Source organism: Belonocnema kinseyi, chromosome 4, assembly GCF_010883055.1.
Source record: "Belonocnema kinseyi isolate 2016_QV_RU_SX_M_011 chromosome 4, B_treatae_v1, whole genome shotgun sequence".
Lineage (NCBI taxonomy): Eukaryota > Metazoa > Arthropoda > Insecta > Hymenoptera > Cynipidae > Belonocnema > Belonocnema kinseyi.
The window spans coordinates 129,065,819-129,085,840 of record NC_046660.1 but is presented as its reverse complement, the minus strand read 5'-3'; positions in this window follow the sequence as shown (position 1 = coordinate 129,085,840).

The following is a 20,022-nucleotide window of genomic DNA, read 5'->3' as shown; positions in this document are numbered from 1 at the left end:
AATTGTATAATCATTAACAAAGAATAGCTTTTATGACAGGCAGAAAGACCCTTTTCGTTAGGACAGGTATACACTCGAACTTATGAACCGGTCGTGTTGGAGTCATAGAAATGAGACTCAAGACATAGTTTTATGCCTTTAAGACATAGAAACTCTTCTTCAAGACATAAATTAAAGTCTGGCTTTGTCTCAAAACTGAAACATGGTCAAGTCGAACTTTTCGACTTCAGCATGTCTTGATTGGGGGCAATTCACGTCGAACGCAAGTCGAAGCTTTTTTACTCGCACACATTACTTAAGTCTGTCTAAACATGTCTTAATCAAAAACAATCAGTAGGACTTAGGACTGTTGAAACCTGAAACGATACTCCTAAAATGGCAAACAAACAAGTCTATACAAGGCCATAATTCAAGTCTATGACACAGTCCCCAGGCGCGCACTCATAAAAGCACACCAGAGATTTTATAAATGTATACCAATGCATAGAACTGAATTACTCGCGAGATATTATATTTCAAAATTATCTAAGTAGTCAGAAAAATTCTGATTATTTTATGTTATCCTAGAAGCTAATCAATGAACAGACTTCACAATGTCAGGTTAATTGTATGTAGAAGGTGGGAATCTTCAAGATAACGCGTTTACACTCATGCAAGTCAGACGCGGTCCTGTGACGAAACTGTAGTTTGATTCAGTAGTTTCTAGAACGAAAAGTCATAAATTTGTACTGATCCCCGAACAATAACATTTCGTTATGCAGGATAATGCTTTATCAAGTGAGATTTTTTAAGCAGTTAATTTCCATCGGTATGAATATAAATTCGAACCTCGGACACTGACACTCAGCGGGCTCTGACGTATCGGACATTGTAAGCGCACGTGGTCTAACCACTCAGCCAATCGGCGTCGAGTTATAGGACCGTGTCGTGTAAAGCTAAATATGCACTAAATGTCTCAGAGACGGCTCTTCGAGGATTGGTCGGCCCTGAGCTAATCACATGATTCTTATATTGTCCGTGAAAGATATATATATATATATATATACAGGTTGTCTGAAAAGTCCTGGGACGGTTGGATATTTCCTCAGGTAAAATATTTTTCAAAAAAGTGAAGGTCATTCCTGTAGTAATTGTCAACGAGGAATTTAATGGTGACCTTCATTTTGACCTTGAGGTTGACCTTCATGGCTTTTTGAAGGTTAACTTTGTTTTTTAAAATGGAACCCCATTTTTACATCTGCAATCGATAGAGCGGAAAATTCTACGTTCAGGTACTACACGTACTCAAGTCGTAGGTCAATTGTAACGTTCAAGGTCAGTTATAGGTTATTTAAAATTAACAAAGTTTCCCAAGAGGTCAGTGTAATTTCTAAAGTAAATTTCAACGAGGAATTCAATGGTAATCTTAGTTTTGACCTTGAAGTTGACTTTTATGGCTTTTTGAGGGTCAACTTTATTTTTTTAAATAGAAACCCCCTTTTTCATATTTTTAATCGATAGAACGGAAAATTCGACGTTCATATACGTACCCAAGTCATAGGTCAATTGTATCGTTCAAGGTCAGTTGGAGGTTACTTGAAATTAACAAAGTTTTCCAAGAGGTCAGTGCAATTTCTGAAGTAAATTTTTAACGTGACATTCATCGGTGAGCTCTTTATTGATCTTAGTGATGATCTTCAAGGTTTTTTAAGGTTTTTCCAAGCAGTTTACGTTTACTCTTAGCATTACCCAGGAACAACGACGTGGACGTAATAAATTGTGTTCTCTTTGCGGTGCTTGATTAGCGTGAGTTCCCTTGCCTTTCACTTCAGTGAAGATGTTCGAACTGAAAACCTTGAACTTCTTGACAAAAATCTGTGCTATTGTAAAAATGAGTTACAGCATTACGAATCATCTCCCTATCAATCAAAGTAGCCTGTTGCAGATTCCGATTCTGATATTCTTCTAAGCTTTGCGGTTGGGTTGAGTATAGTTTGCTCTTTAAGTAACCCCAAAGAAAATAGTCGAGGGGCGTCAGATCAGGAGATCTAGCAGGGCACTCGATTTCACCCCTTCTTCCAATCCACCTTTGAGGGACTGAGTATACAAATATGTTCGAACCTCCCTACCATAATGAGCCGCTGCTCCGTCCTGCTGGAACCAAATATTTTGAAAATTATTGCCACAAATCTCCCTTATTCTTGGTACAATTCGTCTTCTGAGAAGCTCTTCATATGCACGGGCATTGAGATTACTATCGATGAAGAAAGGGCTTATCAATGTATCATTCAAGATATCGGCTCAAACATTAATCTTTTGTGGATATTGTGTGTGTGTCTCCAACATCCAATCAGGAATTGTGTCGTACCAATATCTACAATTTTAAATATCACCTTTTAAAGTGATAGTAGAATCATCTGAAAATACTGTATTGCACAAAAAAAGAGGATCCCTATCAATCCTGTACATCAAAATTCCACAAAATTCAACCTGACGATCAGGATCGTCTTTATTGAGGTCTTGTACCAGATGAACTTTGTAAGGATGGAAATTAATTCTTTTTAAAATATTTCGCACTGTCTCAGGAACAGCTTCATGCTCATCACTAGCTCGATGTAAACTTAGGTGTGGATTTTCAAGAAATGCTTGGGCTATGTCCATCTGCATCTCATTAGATCCTGCAGATTTTGGCCGACCAGTTCTCTGAAGGTCCTTGATAGATCCATGATTCATAAAGCGCCTTACAGTTCTTTCAATTGTTGATTTTGATACAGGATTTAACCCTTCTCCATTACGAAAAGTGCGATTAAAAACCAAACGAACTTGATCATAAGATCGAACTCGATCTTCCCAACCACGCATCATTAATACAGATACCCTCTCTCGTTCCGAAAGTTTAGCTTGCGCCATGATAAATTTTAGCGAAAGGTAGTAAGTAGGTATTCGTAATACATAAATTTAGTTTCGATTCATAATATTCGCATGGAAAAACGGTATATGACTTATGGTATCGCCTTAGGTATCGACATAGGTATCGAAAAATGGTATAGGACTGTATAACTCTTCGGGGAGGAACAGAACTCTCACCAGAACAACCGCAACTTTTAATGAAAAATTTCCTTATGATTTTACAATATTCAAAACGCTGTAACCAAGATCAATACAGAGCTCACCAATGAATTTCTCGTTGAAATTTACTTCAGGAATTACACTGACCTCTTGGAAGACTTTGTTAATTTCAAATAACCTCTAACTTACTTTGTACGTTACAATTTACCTATGACTTGGGTACGTACCCGAACGTAGAACTTTCCGCTCTATTGATTGAAGATGTAAAAAAGGGGGTTTCTATATAAAAAAACAAAAGTGGACCTTCGAAAAGCCATGAAGGTCAACTTCAAGGTGAAGTTCTGTGGTGCGAAAAACACCCGGATCTGTTGCTCTTTTTGCATCAACGTCTTGAAAATCATGCCAAACTACTCAAAAAAGGGCTATGTAGGCAGAAAACCTACTCTAAGACAGCAGAACAAGCCGGCAACAGCGAGAGACAAACAATTTTACGAACAACCACGGACAGGCATCCGATAGAGGAAGAGCTATGCTTTATGACCCAGAAAAACATCAACACTCAGGTTTCTGTCAAGTCTAAAGATCTGGCTAAAATGGATGACGATCTTCTTGAACATTTTTCCTTATAATCCGACCTCTGGACTATCGTTTTTGGTGTGCGTAATGCAGCGAGAGCTTTGGCTTTTGCGAACCGTGAAACAAGACCAACGGTTGATCGTAAGTTCAAAAGCCGAATTCATGGGTGAAAAGAAATTGAAGGACACTTTTAACTTTACTGGTACTATTTATGGGAGTAGAAGTGTAAATCGTGGTAAATATCATCTTTTTAGGCACTTTAGCATGGTTTAGAAGGCGCAACCAAGGCGTCGCATCCAGAAAATGCCGGCTGCGCCCCCATGCTCGTCATTCAATCTAGTGTGTCAGATCGGGTACTCTCATCTCAAATTTCGGACAATTGATTATATTGCGGGACACTGAAAGGTCATCAATCGACAGAAGAATGAAACATGCCTGAGAGAATACATTCTACACTTAAAGAATTTCACTATTATGACATTGAAGAGTTACTTTTACGTCTGGAATATTTTCTCGAAATTCTCCATTTCCATGACGTCACATTAAAGTACTCAATTCAAACTTTCCGTTCATCGGGCCTCTTTTTTAATTGGTCAACCCCTCACGCGGCGTGACCGTATAGCCCGCATAGGGACCGTGGTGGAAGGTGAAGGAACTGCGTCCATGGAAATAAATGCGTATAGGGGCAGGGGAGGTAGACGCGCGGGGACATAGGCGAGCGGGAAATAAGTGGAAGTTCACTGTACTTATATATGCAATGAACAATATTCATATTTTTACACGTATTCCTCACATAATTATGATATTTTATACAAGAAAAACTGTGATTTTGAGAAAATTGACTAACATATATTATAGATATTTATACTTCTTTAAAGATTTGACAATTTTTTTAGCTTGATTTACGACTCTAATTTGTTATAAAAACTAGACACCTAAACATGGATTACTTGAAAATTAAATTAGTTAACAATATTTAAAAAAATTTTAGCACATTGCCTTTAGACTTTCGGTGTTCTCATATTTTAAATAATTTAATTTATATTAAAAAATGTCCAAGTTCAAGCTTGAGAACAAATTTCATCACATGTATCGCATCGATTAGTAATGCGTAATGCTAGTGATAATTTCTTTTTGTTAAATTACACTTTATATGCTGAGCTATATATAATTATTAATTCTTTCATCTGTAGTACTTTATTTATATTCAAAAACTTAAATTATGTTACTCATTTTAAATTTATTGTATTCTGTACATAAATTATTTTATCAATAATGTTGATCTTGTTTCCCAGTGTACCATCTGCCGAGGGTGACCATTTTCGACTTAAATTTGCAGTTAAACATTAACTATTTAGTTTTTTGAAATATACTTTACGTCCGATATAAGGAGACCCGGTTATCATATTCCTAGAACTGCTAGCCCCAGCAGTTACGCAGCCCACGGGCAAGAGCCGGTTTCCACTCGTGCGTAAAACGACAGGAAGGTGGCATAAAGGGGAAGCGCCCTGACTGTGTACATGTGGAGGTGCGTAATTGAAGATTAAAGTCCATCATCAGAATGTGTAATCGGTTCTGAATTTTGACACTACACAGCAAAATATTGTTGTCTAATTTTTTGCATACCTCATCTACATAACCTTATCTCAGAGCAAGTTGAGCTGGTTTTTCGATAAAATGTTTAAATTTTGGTTGATAATAAAAAACAGTGAGAACCATAGAACTTAAATAGCAGATATGCTCAGTGTCAACTATACATGCAATTCAGCAGCAAGTCTGTTGGCCTTTGTTAAACAAAATCAAAATCAAAATTACAATTAACGAAAGTTAAAAATACTTTTTTGTTTCAAGATATTAAGCAATCGAGTTGAAAGCAAAACATAACCTATGGTTCTAAATGTACGAACTCTTATGCAAAGATTCCAGGAGCTAGCAGGTTAATAGCAGGCTCCGCTTTGATCTAATACAACAGCCATCACCTACGCCCTGCAGGCAACACGCAAGGAGACTTACCGAAAAAGTACGTGGAGGCTCTTGGAAATTTCACTTGGCTAAGTTCACGGTAGTGGAACAGAGCGGCGCTTTCTATCAATGCGAGCTGTGTTTATTTTCCGTCAGGTTGTATCGTTCAATTGATAGAAGCATCCATGAATATATCACAAAAGAAATGCTTGCTATTAAAGCGTTACGAACGTTTAGGCATTAATGTCTATATTTTTCTTTCCGTGTATGCGGCGAAAATTCATTGACAGCGAACACGGCGAGTTACTTTTACTGTTTGTTCGTTTTTAATTCCTAAATAAAGTATAAACTTTTTTTTAAAACTGGTTTTCCTTGCTTGCTAAAAAGGTTATGCAGTATGTAAATCAATTCCAACGGTAACATTCGCGAATATAATATTGTGGTTTTTTTTATAATTCTCATTAGTTTTGTTTCAAGGTTTCTGTTCTCTCGTTGTTTTTTCACACCAGATTCTCCTCCATGATTATCTTCTTACTAAATACATTTTTTTAAAAAAACGAACAACTCATCCGTGGAGTCAATTGTTCTCCAAATTTTTTTTTATTAGAACCGATTGTCCTTTGAGTCTTATCGTTTGACTTGACTGGCTGTTGTTTTGTTCAGTTATGAAAATGGGTAATCTAATTTAGTCCATATAGTTTGTTTTATTAACGAATATTCATAGTACATTTGTACCTGTTGTCGAATTTTGAGTTTTGCGTTGCACTGTTTTAAATTCTTTTCTGAGGTTTAAATTTCCCTTTTGTAATTTTTATTATTTTTCACCTTTTTCTTTCGCCTCAAAGTAGAATGCTACTCTTGTCTTGTCATACGAGTCAAACTACTGTTATCTTACAAGTTATTCATCAGAGTCATTTTGGGAAATTTTTTTAAATAATAAAAAGACCTTCATGCTGGTCGCACACTGCCATCCAAACAAGAAAAGTAATAACTACCTTGTTGATGATTCCCCTGTCAAACCAACTGAAATTGGGTTGGTAGGGGACTCATCCAAAATGTAGTTACGACTTTTCTTGTTTATCTGCTTTATTATATAGTTTTGTTATTTGTTTTAAGACTCTACCTCCTATTTTAAATTTCTCTGGTTATCTTCTCAATTTCTCCGTCCATTTATCTATGCATTGAAACTCTATTTCATCGGCATTTTCTAAAGGTCTGCGGAGGTATGGAAGTGGTTGCATTTCGCGAACTAAATTTTAGAATGCTGGGGTGAATTTTGTCGATGAATTTTTACTAGTGTTTATCGCAAACTGTAAATCGTAAAAGTGTTTATTCCATATAGAGTGGTCATTTTCTAGGTATGTTTTAATAATTTTTTAAATTGTACATACCGAATGTTTCTGCTAAATCGCTTAGTGTTTTATTTATCAATTCCGTACCAATACCGGTGTGGAGAAAATCTGTTGTTCCCCAACACCAAATTACACTAAATGTATTGTTTTTTCTCTTCTTTGGACTTGGTAATGGGCCCTTGATATCCGCTAATACCATGGTCCATGGTTCTTCTAATAACCTTTTCCCATTATTCTTATCCTACTTTGATTACTTGGCTTTAGTCTTTCGCAGATTGGGCAATTTTTTTACGTATTTGACTACTTCCGAATATACCCCTGTTGAGAAGTGATGTTCGGTTTTGCGTAAGTTTTCTCTGAGCCTAAGTGTCCTGTCTAGATTTAGTCGCGGTTTGCCCGTAAAACTTGACGTCTGAAGCTTTGAGGTACGAGCAATTTCCAAGCTTTTGAGTCTAGCAATAGAGTAGATTTGAAGGGTCAGTTGTTTTTCGTGTCTTTATGTAACTTTTCTGCTATTAGTAGAGTACAAGTCATCTGTTTTGTCTTTAAAGTCCACACTTGGGTTTTCTACGCTACAAGCTAACGCAAATGCGATATTTTTGCTAGTGCTCCTGATCTCAAGAGAGCATAAGGGAACGATTTTGAGCCTCCTTTTCGACATATAACTTTGTAGTTATATTCGAGTAGCTCTAATGTCTCTCTGGCTAATCAGGATATGGCACTTTTTAGGTTATGGAGTCACTTTAACGCTAGGTGGTTTTTGATTACTTTAAGATTATATCATTCTAAACATAGCCTGTATTATCGAATGGTATGAACTACCACTAGGCCTTCTTTTTCAGATGCTAAATACCGAGATTCTACGGCCTTCAAGCATCTACTTGCGTATTAGAACACGTCATTTATGTCGTCAATTATTTGCGTAAGTACGTCTGTAAATCCTGTTGTACTCGCGTCTGTTTCCAGTTGGGATAGTTGCGTGAAATCTGGACATGTTAATATAGGTGCTGACGTTAAAAGTTTTTTAATTTTCTGGAAACCCTCATCTTGTTCTAATCCCCAATCTCATATTTTATCTTAAATGGTCCAGTATTTCCGCTATGAGTCGGATTGGCTAGATGTCCTCTTTGAAAATGTTATTGCCCTTTCTGAAATCTAGGCGAAACCTGTAATATTTAGCCGGTTTTTTATCATTGCTATTGGGTTTGACCAATCAAAGTAAGGCGGTTCGATAAGGTCTTTTTCTAATATTTTACCATTATATTTCATTAATTTTTGGGCTCGCCTTATAAAATCAGTTCTATGTTCCGTTACATAAGTTGGTTTATGTTATTTTCTCGAATTAATTTTTATTTTATTTTCGAGAAGCTTTCCTAATTGGGATTGTTGGTTTGCGTCAAGCTCAACAATACCTTCGCAGATTCCTGGCGAACAATTGTCTTGCTCGTTCATTTTTCCTGAATTATTCGTACTGTTATTTAATTTTATCGCTTATTAAAAAAAATCACGTATTTATTTCTGTTATCAGTTTCCGATATAGCATTTGCTCTTTGAGATTCATTCCTTATTTTTTTCCGATTCGTAACTTTGTCATTTTTCCAAAGATTAAAATCGTTACGTTTGTATTCATTCATGTATTCTTTATTGCAAAAAATCTTCTCCGAATTTTCTCTCTTATTTTTACACCTAATTCTAGGTTTGTTAAAGGTAACTGAGTCCTGTGTGCTTGAGTCGTCACTGGTGTCTTGGATACAGATGCTCTCTAGGGATTGTAATTTGTTGCTTGTGGGGATGCTTATCAAGGACTTGGTTATGATTGCTGGGTGTCAAAAGGAATTTATCTGTAATCTTCGGCTCTTTTTTTATGAGATACGTCTCATGACCTTGCTGCAAATTGTAAGAGTGCGGCTTGCGCGTGTTTATTTGTTAGTGCGCTTGAGTCCTTCGCCGAGTCAAGCAAATACAAAATTAAATGCAAAAAGAAATGTATGTTCTTACTCCTTTAGGTTTAATATACCTTGTTTATTCTAACTTGCATGTTGATGGCGGTAATGAGAAAGTGTGCAGTAACAGGCGGTGAGTAGTTTTTACAGAGCTTGTGTGGAAGGTGTGAGTGGAGTGTGAGCGTGGAAGTCTAGGAGTTAAGTAGGGCTGTAAGAGGGTAGTTTTGTGGTCAGGAGTTTGGGTTTTCATGATGGAGAAGGGTGATTTTTGCAGTGCTAAGGAATGTTAAGGGAGAACAGGGTGCCTGTAGAGGCTGTGAGGGTGAAATAGTGCAAAAAGAGAGAAAATTTGGGGCATTAAGCGACAACGGCCTTATGAGACATCTGTTGGCTGCAGTATGTACTTTTTTGCACGGATAGGTCACAGTTACCGACTAAAGAGCGGGAGATGGTCAGCGAGAATACTGACAGTGCTGGTAGTGAATGAGACGGGGAGTAAATTTCCAGAAGGCCACGACAGCCAGCTGCGCGTAGTTCGGTTTCGAGTGGCGCGTCAGATAGAGCGTCCAGCGCAAGTGAGGGGCAAGATCTCTTAAAGAGGAAAAGGGACACCATAGAGAGCCCGACGAAAAGCGCGCTAGAGAGTCCCTTTAAAAAAAGCGCATGGACATGTAGGTTATCCCCCCCCCCCTAATAAAAAGGCAGATGGAGAAGGAGGCTCTCAGGGTGCTGATAGGCGTGGTCAGAGGGTTGAGGATGGACGTAAGGAGGGCTATGGAGCAGATGGAAAGTATGAGGGAGGACTATAAGTAAGAGATGAGCGATGAGAAAAGGAGGTAAAAGAGCTGAGGGAAAGATTAGGATTGCCGAGAAAGGTGGTGTCGGTAAGGAAGGAAAAAGAGGATATCATAAAGCAGATGCAAGAAGAGATTAGGGTGTGAAAGAAAAGGGCGCAAAAAAGGCGTGACAAGCTGAAGGGCAGATCTGAATTGGAAGTAGCTAACAGGAGGGAGTTAGTAGAAATAATATTGTAATAAGAGGATTGAAGCTGAAGAGCGGGAAAGGAAAGGAGGGGTGAAAGCGCTGCTAAAAAGTATGGGGTGAGTCGAAGGCAAGGTAGGGGAAGTCAGGATGGAGGGCAAAAAGGATAATAAAGGGGCAGTGGTGGAATTGGAGAGCTGAGAAGAAAAATTGGGGGTAATGTGTAATAAAAATAGGATAAAGAACAAAAAGGTTTTCATCGATTCAGATTTGACGAGGAAGAAAAGAATATGCAGGGAATACAACGTGGCAGGGCTAGGAAGAAGAGTAGTGAAGGGAGAGCGGCGAAGATTGGGTATCGGAAAATAAAAATTAATGAGAAAATGTGAGATGGGACTAGGAGAAAAATGTGTTGAAGGAAGTGCAGGGGAATTTTTTTCGTGGAATGTAGGGGGGTGAGAGTAAAGCAGAATGGAGGAATGTTAAAGGTACTGTACTGAAAGGTAGTTGGTGTAAAGAAGAAAATAAGGATTTCTGTAGTTATATTCAGGAATTTAATGTGACTGGACTGGTAGAAACGTCGGTGGAGAGAAAGAAATGAGATAGAGTAAAGCCAAAGTTGCCAAGGGGTTGTAGGTGGAGCTAGAGGTGGCGGTCAGAGTGAAGAGGAAAGAAAGGGCTAGAGAGGGAATTATAACAGGGCTTCGGGATTGATTAGAGAAAGAAGTTCATGGAAAGGGAGAGTGAGAGGGCGTACAAATGAGAGCAGTATAGATCAGAGGGGTAATATATAAGTTTTTGGAGGTGTACAGTAAGGAATGGATGGAAAAGGGGAAAGAAATGGTGGAAGACTTACTAGGAGAGAGATATGAGAGTATGGTAGTACTGGGGGACTTTAATGCTCCAATTGGCGAGGGAGAGAGGGGGCCTCTACCGGGAAGGTGAAAGCTTTGAAAAGAAATCGAAGGATATGACAATAAATGAAGATGGGGGAGTTCGAAGAGACTGAATGGAGGACAGATGCTGAGTGGTGGCGAATGGTATGATAACAGATGACAAAGAGGGAGAATATACCCATGTAAGTGAAATAGGATCATCGGTGATAGCCTATGTAATCATGAATCTGCAAGGGTTGGGAAAGATAGAGAAATTCGCAGTGGGAAGGAGGGTGGAATCAGACCATCGGCCATTAAGTTCGTGGATAAAGGGGGATGGTGGGAGAAGACAGAGTGGGGAAGATGGTTCGTTACAGGAGACAGTGTAATGGACGAGAGAGGCGATAGAGAAGTATCTGGAGAAGTTGGGCAGCGTAAGCCTTGCAGGGGCAGTTGGCAGACGAGATTTGAGAGGATCTGAAAGAGAAAGTGAAAAGGTGTGTGCAAAAGAAGGTATTTAGGAAGAAGAAAAAGAAATGGTGAAGCCGTGGCGGGATAGGGCATGTAAAATGATAAGCAGAAAGGTGAAAAAGACGTACAGGAAGTAGAAGAAAGGAATTGCGAAAAGGGAGGAGTACGTAGAAATGAGCGAGGAGTTTAGGTTTTTTTCAGAGAAAAAAAGCAGGAAAAGGAAAATGAGCAGGAATAGGAGTTGAGAAGTGTTAAGACAAAAGCGGACGTGTGGAAGATAATTAATAGGTGTAGAACACGTAGCGGGTAGGGGGAGTAAGTGGGAAGATAGGGAGTGAGGAATGAAGGAAAATTGTTGAAAATCATTTTTAAGAATAGATACATGGAAGAGTGATAAAGGGATTATAAGAATGCGGAAGGTAGATGGAGAGGAGCTGGATGACGAGGAGATAGAGAAGCAGATAAGGAAGTTTGAAAAAGAGAAGGAAGTGAAGAGAGGCCTGATCGAGTGTCTCTAATTCTTCAAAGGCTAGTTTTGAAGAAAATTTCAACCCTATAGTTCGCTTAGAAATTTCGGCATGGTGGACAGTAGTGGGGATAGAATGGGACTACAACTTCTCTTTTTAATGGCGTACGGAGATACGGCTGGGCTTATAGATTATGTGGGACCAGACAGGTTATATTTAGAGAGTGGTATACATTTTCTAACCCCCCCTTCCAACCCCACTTCCTAATAGGGTAAAATTTTTGCCACAACCAGACATAAATAATAGAGTCCGTATGATACATTTTCCATATTATGTAGCGAATGAGGCGAGACCGATACCAAGTAGTCCGGACATATTAGGGGTTACGAAGACAAATTTTTCAAATCATTTAAAACATTTGAACATTTATCTCTAGTCACAATTTTTGGAATATAGGGCCAAGTACGCCCATCAGACATGTTACCCATCTGTGTAGAAATTTTCACCCCTTAGCTGTATTTCAGGGGAGGGGGTGCTGTTGCTAGTACTGGCAGATATAGCCTTACACGAGGAAGTTGTGATGTTGCGATTGTTGTGATGATTGTGATACGCTAGGTTTGCATCAAGAGTAGATTCAGCACTCCTTATTGTAATTTTTTTAGATTTCAGATTTATTTAGCCATGATTCCTTGTTTTTAGTTCTTCTTTTTTTTTCCTGAAATCGCTATGAGAGCTTTGGAATTTTGCTGTCTTCAGTGGTAAGTCTTGAAGGTCTCCACGACCGCACACTGCATCATCGACTAGAGTCTGTCCTCACCTCCACCTTAGCGAAGCTTCTTCTATCTTGTGGCATTCAGCGTATTCTTCTTCTGACTTGACCTCATGGATTATCGTATCTGCTCTCTCTTTGGCCGTCTGAGATCCATGACATGTCTCTGGTGAAAATGGCTTAAGGCGATTACCGTCCTAATTGTGGACAAACTAGGTAATTTTTCTACCTTGTATATTTTATTTAATTTCGGGCTGTCGATGCTGTCGCTCTTATCTATTGTTTTGGGAGTCATAGTGTCTAAACTCAAATCTGCCGTTCGAAGCATGGACTTCCGTTCTCCAACCCTCGCACATGAGTGCATTTGGCCACCCCGCTAGCCTCGGCTTTGGAAGGACCACTTTTCGCGCTTTTCTAGAATAAATTTGTGAACTCATGGTGCAAACCACGTGCTCCTAGACAACCCGCTGATTAACTGGTGTGATAAGGTAGGACCTTCATCCTTGTCTTTTATGGTTTCGCCAAGAAATTAAGTCCTTATATATTGATTATATTGATATTTTTGAATAATTTACTCCTTAACAAAATCATACTAATTATTTTATGATTGTGCTTTGTACTTTGTATATTATGAGTCTGTGAATTATTTCTAAAAGAGTGCCGAGTCGAAAATCATGTGCCTTACTGCTTTTTAAAATTAAACCCCAGAAATTTGATACAATGTATTCTCCTAAAATTTTATTAAGCAGAGATCATTTCTCCTTCCCTTTATCGATAAGAGAAACTCTAAAATGGCTTTATTTTATATCCTGAAATATTTCATTGTGCTATCTGTTTGCCGATATTTCCCTATAAATTGTATTGGCAGAGAACATTTCCCCTTTCCCCTTTTGATAATAGAAACTCTAAAATGGCTTTATTTTATATCTTTATATATTTCAATGTGATATCAGTATTCCGATATTCTCCTAAAATTGTACTAGGAGAGATCATTTCCCCTTTACCCTATCGATAAATGAAACTCTAAAATAACTTATCTTTCGTAACCTGAAATATTTAATTGTGATATTAGATTTCCGATGTTCCTCTGAAATTTTACTGGCCGAGATTATTTTCCCCTTTCCGTGTACCTACTTAATCTTGTCTAAAAATATTTCCTGAAACGTAAGCCTTTCCCCTTTAGAATTATATTACATCGAGCCTCTCCCTCATTCCGTGTAATAATTGTTGTAATTCTGGTGGCTATTTTTCTTTTTGAATGGGTTATGGCTTTGTAATTTGCATAATCTAAGGATTATAGAAACTATAGAATGAAAGAATCTTTATTGAAGACACGGTTCATGTTGACAACTCTTGTTTAAAGACTGCGCTCACCATTTAGTTCGAGTTATAATTGCTGTCCAATTGTTTCATTCCATTTTATTTTTGTTTCATCGTTCGTTTTTATTCACATCACTCTTGTCTCTCTTGCTTTTTGAAGTGTAAAGTATTTTTCTTGAATCTGTCCCGGGGATGGACTGGCACCCGGCCTAAAGTGGATTTTCTTTTCTAAAGTAATTATTTAGTAAAGGGAAGGTTGTGCGCGACTAAGAGGACCCCAAAATTCCATCAGAAAAAAATAGTAGCGTCACAAAGTACTACAGGAGAGTCATAGAATGAGCTCAGGGGACTCTAGGGTAGTTAAAGATGAACAAAGGGTGATCCAGGAAGGCGACAGGGTAATTCTACAATGTATGGAAGTTTCAGGTAAATTGCCGTCATGTAGGCAGATCGACACTGAAGAGAAGGCCATGAGCCTGTTGGCGAAAATTCGAATCGGTACGCGATTGATTGTCGCGCTGCTACGGTGCGACTTGGTTACGTAACGTGCACTCATCAAAACGCATATTTAGATAATATAATCAACAAAATTGGTTACGTCGCAAACTTTTGCTACTTGAACGGCGGACCGACAGGTGAACGTAACGTAGCCATCTCGCACCACAGTAGTGCGACCAATCGCACGCGATTAGTTGGCGCTCTATGTGTGTGCACGGACGGCTCGTGTGTGAGCTGTCGCCAATAAATCCTATGCAATCTATCGGGCTGCTGCGGTACGATCTAGCTACGAATCGTTCACATATCGTGCGACCATTCGAGGAGTGAAGTTTGGCGACGTTGTCAACATAAGTGTGTTTACGGAACGAGTATAGTGTTTTTCATTGTGAAAAAGCCGGTATTGAAATCTATTTTAGAAAGTAATATCTATTCAATATTTCGAATATATCTGTGACAAGCTGCGTGGTTATTTATGTTTATGTTTTGAATAAGAAAATTCAAATGAATATATATATATATATATATATATAATGAAATAATATAACAAACCAAATTAGCAACGTCGCAAACTTTTGCTACTTGAACGGCGGACCGACAGGTGAACGTAAAGTAGCCAGCTCGCACCGCAGCAACGCGACAGATCGCAAATGATTGGTTGGCGCTCCGTGTGTGTGCACGCACGGCTAGTGCGTGAGCAATCTCGAGCATACTGCACATGCATTTTCTCATGTGAACACTTTGAACCTTTTCGCGGTCCGTTCGAAGTAAACGCCCGGGAGCCGATTCCTACCGTGCATTACCGAGTTTCTCCGACCGCTTCTTTTGCGTTTCAGGCCATCGTAACTAATATCTATCAGCGTGATTTTGCATACGTTTAGAAAAATGCCATACGTCGGAAAATCAGTCACTGGCACAATAAACAATAAAAAATCATCAAACATAAAAAATCACAAGCATAAAAAGAAAAAATTACATGGCATAAAAAAGCAATGATATAAAATGCATGAAATAAAATTCAGTTATAATCGCAAGTTTAAAGAATATATCTCATCACATGTTATTTAATCAATAATTAAGTTCAGTAATAAAAGCAAAATCAATCAATAACAATAAATAGGATTTTACATAGCACTGAGAAGTGACTAACCTCCGAGTTTTTTTTAATATGGGAAAATCTGAGTTTCGAGTTTTGATCAAACACTACTATCTTCGCAAGAAAACGATATCCGAGACCAAGGCCAAGCTGGATAAGTATTACCCGGACTCTGCACCGTCGATTGGAACGATTCATAAGTGGTTTACCGAGTTTCGTTGTGGCCGTACGAGCACAGTTGATGCTGAACGATCTAGGCGCCCAAAAGAGGTCACTACACCAGAAAATGTCGAAAAAATCCATGATATGATGTTGAATGATCCCAAAATGAAATAAAGAGAGGTAGCTGATGCTGTAGGCATATCATTGGAATGTGTGGGCAATATCGTGCATTCAGTTTTGGGCATGAAGGGCTCTGCGCGCGATTCATAACCATGGATGTAACCTGGATCCACTACTACACTCCTGAGTCAACGCAACAGGCAAAACAGTGGGTTCCACCAGGCCAAAGTGCTCCGAAGCGTCCAAAAACGCAACAATGGGTCGGAAAGGTTATGGCCTCCGTATTTTGTGATGCGCATTGCATAATATTCGTGGACTATCTTGAAAAAGGTAAAACCATAACCGGAGTATACTATTCAACATTACTGGACCGATTGAAAATCGAAATCGCCGAAAAACGACCGCATTTCAAGAAGAAAAAACCGCTTTATCATCACCACAATGCGCCTGTTCATTCATGCTTAGTTGAAGAAGCAAAATTGCATGAAATCGGCTTGGAATTGGTGCCTCAGCCACCGTTTTCACCAGATCTAGCCCCTAGCGACTATTACTTGTTCTCTAACCTGAAGAGATGGCTCACCGGTAAGCGTTTTTACTCAAATGAGGAGCTCATAGCTGAAATTGAGGCGTATTTTGGAGACCTTCCGATCGAGTACTTTTTGGACAGTATCAAAAAGTTAGAAAATCGTTGGACTCGCTGTATCGACCTAAAAGGAGAGTATGTTCAAAAATAAAACCGACTTTGGCCCAAAAAACGTCACCGTGTTTCATTTTTCAGGGACTTATCAGACTGCCTAGTAGTTCAACTTATGTCTTAATTATTTTCAAAAGATGCTTGGAATTTTGGAATTTAGACATTATCTAAAATTGTCTCTTTACAATTAATAAAGAATCCTTACAGGAAAGCCGTCACCCGCTTGACTGCGTTTGACTTATCACTATACTTCCCGCTCAAATCGGCCATTGCACAGCTTCACCTACCTAATTTCAGTGGGTGAAAAAGTTACTTCACGGTTGACCCCTACTCTTTCCCTTGGTGAGTCTTGAACGACTCACGCGAGTGAACCGATTGTTCCCCCAGTGTCGCTGAACGGCTTTGGGTGCAACCGTGTACACACATTTGGTTCTCTTGAACGTACCCTAGGAAGAGCCCATGAGAGTGTGAATTAATATGTCAAAAAAGAAGAATAACAAAGTATAAAATAAGCTGGTCTTTGGTCGAGCCTCTGCCTCGCGACTGTTTCCTTTAAGAGAAGAGGAGCTGCTTACAAATATACATGAAGATTAAACAAGAGTAATTTGCAGGCAAAGCCTGTAAAATTACATCCGTTTTACACGAAGCTTGTCTTCGCAGCATGTAGCAGATCCGACTCACCGAAACACTACGTTTGTATGCATGTCTTCCAGATGGGAAGGTAGAGTGGGGGGGGGGGATCCCACGTTCTGGAGACACTGGCGCATATCCAAATTGTCTCTTGCTTTTTTACTAAAGATTTCGTGAATTTTAAGCAGGAAATAACCTATTGTCCTAAACGTACGCACGCTTATGCAAAGATCGCACGAATTAATTGGTTAACCCCTTCGTTGACATTGCCGCAAAATGCGTCCAACTTTTCGGTAGGCTGTCTTGCCCATTTAAGCCATTTGAGAAGTATTTTAAAAAACTAAAAATATAATTTTCAATCTTGTTCTTATCGTCTCATCTCATCTCGTTCTATCTAAATCAATAATCGACAAAAATTTCTGGAACTGAAAATTTCGTGGAAATTTGGAGACTTCTAATCGGAAGAGATCATCGTCGAACATAAATTTACTTGGTCATGTTGAGGAAGCGCGAAGCAATTCAAAGTATTTTTTATTAATAAAACTAAAATGTTTTGTTTTTAATTTTGAAAATCTATACATTAATACAAATTGCCAAAGATACATACGCATACAATTTAATATCTCAATACAGTAACCAATAAACGAATAAACAAATTATTTTAATTATTCTACGTCGAAAATATAAAAATCGCCCAGTGGAAAATATATTCCGTTTAGAGAAATAGGAAGAAGTTTCAATACAAATGACTGCAGGGAATACAACAGCAGTGAAGCTTTGGTAGGAAAACGATTTACCGATATGCAAGAGTCCGTGATGTGCATCGTGCAAAACAATAAATCGAAAATTTGGTATATCCTTAATAACTGGGCAAGATTTATGAAAGAATTATCTTTTTTGATGACTCACGACTTAGAAAATAAGCATTTCTAATGTTATGCCAATATTCTGAACCTAACAGTACAAGATATGCTGCAAGAACTGAAGCTTGAAGATACAGTCTTAAGTAAGAGCGTGTATGGCATTACTCTTAGTAATCGACGTATCAATATGTAGAAGAATACTCTATGACTACGAAGTACGTCACCCCTCAAGAAGACTTTTGTCCAGATGCCGACTCAATTTAAGGGATATTATAGACCGTTTTAAAAAATTTCAAATTCGACTGCTCCACCTGGCGTGGAACTCTACAATACTTCTTTTGAGAAGTTTTCATTCTTAAATTCCCAGCATGACTAGTGGGAGCTCTTTAGCCCAGGCATGGACTATTACTATTGGGACTACTGGTACTAGAGAAGATCTATTGCTGTTGACAGGATGAATTTGGGTTTGAGGCTGTAGCCAATAGGTCTTACCGGAGAGTAAGAAGAATAATTATCCATCGACTAAAATACGTTTGGTTGGTCCAAGATCGTGACACAAGGAGAATAAAAGGGATTACAGGGACCGCTAGCACGCCTAGTAGTCGGCACTGAAGTTCGCTACGACACACAGTCTGCCGTCCCGCAAACTTCAACCAATCAGCGCTTGAGCGACAGGAAGGAGAAGGCGAGAAGAGGAACGAGCCGGGATCACGCCGAGTCTCGCTCTCATTCTTCCGTTGGTGTTCCCAGAGTATCCATTCGCACGTTAACGTCCACAATTTTTCTTTTGTGGTTAAATTGTCGGGAACAGAGAGTCTAGAACTACGAATAAGGACCCCCAAATTGGGGTTCAAGCTTGAACAGAATAAAATGGAGGTAGGACCAACTCAGTTGAAATTTGAACAATTTCTGATCCGTACTCCTGGTTCGCCACAACCGTGACAGAAGGTGTCCTTATGTGGTTCCAGACAATCCTGATAGTAGTGACCCGAAATGCCGCAATTCCAGCATCCAGCTCGAGCGTCTTCTTTCAGCCAGTTAAGGGTCTTAGTGCGCAGTCCTTCTGGCGCCTTCAACTTTAAGTCGAAGAGCAAGGGGATGCTTCCCTGTTGGCGAGAGGAATCCATCACAGATGCCAGAGTAGTTCCAGAGTAGTCCTTGTCCTCGAGCGGCCAGGTCGTCGATCGAGGTCCCTATACAGTTCCACTCTGGGCCTACTGTGAACACTCCTCTCTCGCCTAAGTAATTAGCTAGGACCAAGACTGTGTGGGGTGGCAAAGGTATGCAGTTGGGGTGGGATGTGGATTCTCGGAGCTGGGGTAGGAGGGGTTTTCGTCGTAGCGGATCTCATAGTATCGGAGTGAGGGGTCGTAGGGGGAGGGGGTAGTTAGGATCTCGCTTTGAGTTCCAACGTCCTTCTTCATCTGAACTGTGGCCCTTTTTGGTTTGTCAGTGCGTAGGTCCACCTGAAGTCCGAAGTCTCTACGAGTGGGATGATAATTTTGGAGGTAGTAATTTCGTAACTCCTCTGGTGAATTTACGTCCGTAACTTCGTATGTCACTCTGGCTAGTTGCCAAGACTCCTAGTCTGATCTTCTGCCGTCCATTCGTCAGTCGACCGATTACGGGCCCTATCACTCTCAACAAACTCCTGAAAATTCGTTCGGACCACTAGGTTTTCTTGACGCAATCTAAAATTCGCCTATCTATAGCTTTCCAAATTCTTTTCTAAGTGGGCGATTCTTCCCCTGGCCAATACGAGACTATCCCTTTGGTCCTTGATGGTTTCGACCTTAGGGTCTAACCCCTCCATGACGGTGGGCAGAATTGGGGATTCGATGGGGTCACACTTAAGGGTCAGAAATAAACTCCTCGTCAGATGTTATATAGGGTTTAAGATCTTGGATGTGTACATTGCCAATTAATTTATGAGACAAGTCCACAATTTCATAGACAGTGGGAGAAAGAACTTTGGTGACTCGGTAGGGTACTATGAATTTTGGGTTTAGCTTCGCGGCTTCTTGCTTAATCTTCGAGGAAAATTTCCTATAACGTGACAAAACTAAAACACCACGGGATAACCGCAATTCTCGCCGACGTAAGTTATAGTATCGAGTCTGTTTCTGGAAAGCAGTATCTAGGTTTTTGATCACCCAAACTCTCATAATTTGTAACTTTTTCATTTGTGTGGTATGCCG